The sequence below is a fragment of the Populus euphratica genome, unplaced genomic scaffold (assembly GCF_000495115.2).
Source record: "Populus euphratica unplaced genomic scaffold, PopEup_1.0 scaffold1710.1, whole genome shotgun sequence".
In the NCBI taxonomy this organism is placed as follows: Eukaryota; Viridiplantae; Streptophyta; class Magnoliopsida; order Malpighiales; family Salicaceae; genus Populus; species Populus euphratica.
In genome coordinates, this window is record NW_011501556.1 from 28,734 (window position 1) to 34,176 (window position 5,443).

General features: G+C 39.0%; 1 pseudogene; it reads right to left on the minus strand.

Annotated features, from left to right (window-relative positions):
* LOC105118064 (G-type lectin S-receptor-like serine/threonine-protein kinase At4g27290) lies at window positions 1–4,991 on the minus strand (annotated as a pseudogene).
* Between the last annotated feature and the right edge of the window lie 452 nt (window positions 4,992–5,443).

Sequence of the window (5,443 nt, forward strand, 5' to 3'; positions counted from 1 at the left end):
TAAGGGAAATAAATGGAGTCCCCTCTCCATGACTCATAGATGTAGCTGCAACTCTTGGATTACATGAATATACTTTGTCTTCAATTTCTTCACGTTTCATAGAGACACTATGCTTTAGAAGCATTTATTTGACTTGCTTTTGCTCGTAATTGCCGTTCTGCAACAAGAACATCTATCGAATAATCACTTGAAATGAAAATAAAAGCAATCTATCTTGCCTCTAACATTGAAATCGAGCATCCGTTTGCCGAAGGCGGTTTGTTCTGGCTCGATGAATAGCTTGCTTCAACAAGATCCCTTTCAGTGAAAAATCCTGGTTGTTTAGGCTGAGGCAATTCATCTTCATTACCCAACATCAAAACCACATGTGATATGTTTGGTCGATCTTCTGTATTTTCTTGCACACACAACAGCCCCACATGAATTGAACGTAGGACTTCAGACAAATAAGGTGTTTCAACTCCTAATCCCGCAGCCAGTTCCAGATGCCTGCCTTGCTTGAACAGTATCCAAGCCTGATAAACAAAACCATGCTATTTAGAACACATTATCTATTCATGCAAATTCAGTTTTTCAAAATTTCTTCAGTTTTTCTTCTAGTATTTGAAGTGTTCATGTCTCTTAAGTATGTGCAGGCATTTGGTACTTAACAAAAGCACTCTAGAATTTATTGAAATGAAATAGTCAAAGTGACATAACTTTGACACTTACATGCCCAATAAGGTTGAGGTGGTGATCTGGGTGACTGAATCCTCTGTTCCTATAGCCACTCACTATCTCTAGCACCAATACTCCAAAGCTGAAGACGTCTGATTTTAGCGAGTAGAGTCCATAATTTGCGTACTCTGGAGATATGTAACCACTGCATGTATTCATAGAATTTTAAGTTCCATTTGCAGTCTGTGAAGATAAAATGCGTATGATTGAGATGACACTTACTACGTTCCAGCCACTTTATTAGTATTGGCTTCCGTTTCATTTTCTCCAAACCTTCTAGCCAGACCAAAGTCTGAGATTTTTGGATTCATTTCGTAATCCAACAAAATATTGCTGGTTTTCAGATCTCGGTGGATTATTCTTAGTCTTGAATCTTGGTGAAGATAAAGGAGTCCACGAGCAATCCCGTTGATGATGTTGTAGCGTTTAGGCCAATCTAGTAGCAAGCTATGAGTCTCATCTGCCCAAGTCAATCCATTATGGCTCTTATCAGATGATAAGTGATAAGTGACTATCAATGAATTTTGAATTACAATTACAAACACATACATGGCAGAATTTGTGAGAATGAAATTGGGGAAAACTACTCTTCTCCTACAAAGCCACTTTATGGAAGCTCAATAGATGGCAGAAATAGAAGCTTAACAGTGCTAAATTTGAAAAATTGGAGTAACTTTTTGAAAATGTTTTGTGAGATTCATACCAAAAATATAGAAGTCCAAGCTTTTGTTAGGCAAGAACTCGTAGACCAGCATCGTCTCATCACTTTGAATACAGCATCCAAGAAGCCTCACTAGATTCCGATGCTGAAGTTTCACGATATGTTTGACTTCATTTTTGAACTCCTCAAGTCCTTGTTTTGAATTCTTAGAGAGCCTCTTGACAGCTATTTCCTGTCCATCTGTTAATGTTCCCTGCAAATAATGACTCAGCATCATAAGAAAATCTCACGTTGTCTTCTGAAGGTTGAGAATTTCATGCAGCTTGTATTTCTCCAGGAAATCTTTCGAATCAGTCATCCTTCTATGCTAGAAAAAGGCCGGTTCTGTAGTGGTATAATTTCAATCCCACAGAACTCCACTGGTGCCTGGAGTATGCACCATGAAAATTCAGAAGCCATATTGCATGACTGTTTATGGATAATTATTACCTTATAAACAGGTCCGAAACCCCCTTCTCCTAGTTTATTGGAATCGGAAAAGTTATTTGTTGCAGAAGCCAACTGATCCATGTTAAAGAAGGGTAATTCTAGTTCTTCCTTCATGTCATTGTTGTTTGATCTTCTTTGCATTTTTCCTGTCAGCATAACTTCTATGGATTGGGGGGAAAGAAAGAGAAAGACAAGGGATTCTATTAGCTGGTAAACTCAAGATTTTTATAGCATCAAACGCAACGGAATGGGGCGATAGGAATAGTTAGATTTTGATGGTGTGAATACTTACTATTTTTCTTCGGCTTCTTTTTCCAAACATACAAGACCAAGCATAGGCCAATAAACAGAATTCCTGTGGACAACACAGTGGTTACTACGATCCTTTTCTTCACTTTGGATTTGGTATTAACCCTCGCAGAGTCACCGTTATCTATAACGTGGTAGAGAAAAAACAAAATCATTTTGGGTAGGAGAAAAACAATCCATCATGTCACCAACACCAAGGTACAAGTCATGACTAATCTAGTTGTTTGTGTGTGTGTGTGTTTTCCCTGAAAATTTCAAGTACTTTCATGCCAAATAACATGTTATGCTATCAACACAAGCATATACACAAGGTACTCTCAAGGATCATGTTATATGAATATATATAAAGATAACTTTCTTCTCAAGAATTTGATTTCTAGTTATCTGAAAGATAACTAGAATATATATTTGAAAAAAAAAAACCATTTAGATATTAAGCAAAAAAAAGTATTAACTCTACGATGCTTAAGGGTCTTAATCAGGTTTCTTTTAGCCATATTTTAAGAGAAGGAAACTCTGTTGCTGATGATAGCCTCGCAAAGAAAGGTTTAGATACGCTCACAGACTATATAGCTTGGTTTTAATATTCTTAAACTTTGTATCCTTTTTCCAGTAGCTTCATCTTACTGGTTTTCTTTCTGAAAATATTTCAAATTTTAATTAAAAAAAGAGCAAGAGTGACTTTTCTAGTTGAGGATAAATTCATACCTAGTTCTGATGCATCCATCCGTATAAAAATGTCTTGCTCGTTTTGAAGGAAAGTTCTCATATCAATCAAATCATTGAACCAGAGCAAGCAACCGCTTCCTCCATCCCTTATGTCCAGGTTTGTATACGCAGTACAGCTGCAGTTCTTCAAGCATGTGTTCTTGCACTCCTCCAGGTCCATACTCGTGTTGAACCATGATTTTCTTGTCTTTTTCTTGTCTCCGGCATCTTCAAACCTCTGAGCTTCCGAAACCCATCTCTGGAACAATTTAGTGCAGTCTTTCTAACGCAACCACTTGACCAATCTGTCTTGTCCCAGTCTCTAGGAACTTTTGGTACAAATCCTGTCAAGCAGCTACACACCGGAGAGTTGTTAATGCTACAGATACCATTTGCGCCACAGAGTGCATAAGTTTCACAATTATCTGTATTTGCTGTTTCATAAAGAAGCCAACTTTGAGTTTGCTCGATCCAGAGGATGTTTCACAATTATCTGTATTTGCTGTTTCATAAAGAAGCCAACTTTGAGTTTGCTCGATCCAGAGGATGTGCTGGATATCACCACTCTGAGGTATGACGACCCTCCAATACCTTGAGCTATTATGAAGCTGCTCTGTGTAATATATCTCCTTGTCATTATAAACAAATTCAAATATGTACACGGGATTTGGTTTTACTTGAGGCATGCCACTGAACTGCAAGCCATTCCATGGCCCAGCTCGATGCTTCGGTTTCGAATCTTCCAACAGTAGTAACTCCGGATATCCTTCAGGAACAAGGATGCCTGTAATATTACCTCTGGAAGGATCATCAGGTGACTTCCATGATGTCACGTACCAGTCCATGCCAGTTTTGATGTTCCGTCCTACCTTCATGCCCGGTATTAGTGTGTTGCCTGGATAATCAAAACTCTGCCACAAGGAGTTCTCCATGTTATTATCACCCTCCTCTTTCACAACAAGGTTTCCTGTATCCAAAAGCTGCGCAACTGGATTCCTAGCAGGTGTTGATGTGTTGGAAGACCAAATGATGCTTCCAATACGATTGAGAAGAACAAGAAGTCCTTGGTTTGTAAGCCTTACAACACCTGATGAATCGTTAAGTGGAGTTTCTCTGTTGGCAACCCAAACTGCTGTCTGGACAGATATTTTGCCATACCATATCCCCAAGTATCGGTTTCTGGATTTACCGGGGCTGAAAAATCCTAATTCATAGGTCCCACCAGCTGAAACTATAGTGTCTCCATCTCTAATGATCTGAGCTGTGTTTATGGTGTCAGTAGGTGTGGCTGTTCTTAGAATCAGAAATAAAATGAAGCAGAAAGCAAGCATGGGGATGCAATCCATGGCTGCTCTCGTGTTTCTTTAAGTAGCTCACTTCGTTATATTATGAAATGGCTGGCCTTGCTAGATGTGAAAATATTCGTCTCAAGGAATTGCCTATTTAACATCACAAATATTAGTCTACGGGGAGGGCTAGCAATGCTACGCTACATAGGTAAACGCAAGACTCTGGAAATTATTGGCTCTGAAGTGACCCTTGTGTTCCAAAAAAGGTTGACGTTACTTTAAGTCTTAAAACATCAAGCTTAAGGAATCATTTACATTGAAAATTGAGGCTAGTGGACTCCGAATTACGACCCTATAAGCTTAAGATCTCTTTTCCATTGCCTGAGTTCGTTGGAATACCAATCTTCTGGTACAGAGAACACCTACCTGATCTTGAAAATCTAGTCTAATCATGGAAGTGGCATGCCACCAACTATCCTCGGTGCTTCCATCAGCCAATCAATGCTAGTGGAGCGATGCTTATTCCTTGTCAAGTGAAAGAGGCCAAGAGCAGTCGGTGCTGGGGACCTCCAGGGGGGAATGATCCGCGGGACATTCATTTATAGCTGTTCATTTATAGCTGTTTGAAAATTGAGGCTAGTGGACTCCGAATTACGACCCTATACGCTTAAGGAATCATGGAAGTGGCATACCACCGGACTGTCGTCGGTGCTTCCATCCACCAATCAAGGCTAGTGGAGCGAAGCCTATTCCTTGTCAAGTGAAAGAGGCCAAGAGCAGTCGGTGCTGGAGACTTCAAGGGAAGACTGATCTAACGAAAGTTGAGTCAATAAATCTAACGAAAGTTAATGTGATTGTGTGAAAAGGGTTGAGAAGAAGTTGATAAATAAGAAAATAAGGCTTTAGTGATTGAAACGAGCATTATTATATACTAATAAATCATATTATATGAAAAGAAAGGGTGCATTGTCCGGATCAGAGCTAAGAAAGAAAATTGAGAAACGCAATTTATAAGCTATACAAAATGAAAACGACATAAAAATTAACAGTAAACCTATGGAGAATTCTAAGCATTTTACCAGCACTATCCAAGTAGCTCCTTCTACAATCTACTTGTAATTTTTTTGTTGAAGCCTATGGAGAGGAGTAGGAACGAGAAGCTAACTTGCCAAGACTTGACAATAAACCATCCCCGCACACCGATTTATATCTTTAATGGAAAACCACATCGTTTTTTTTTTAAGGAGTTCGGTCTAGTTATAAAATTGTA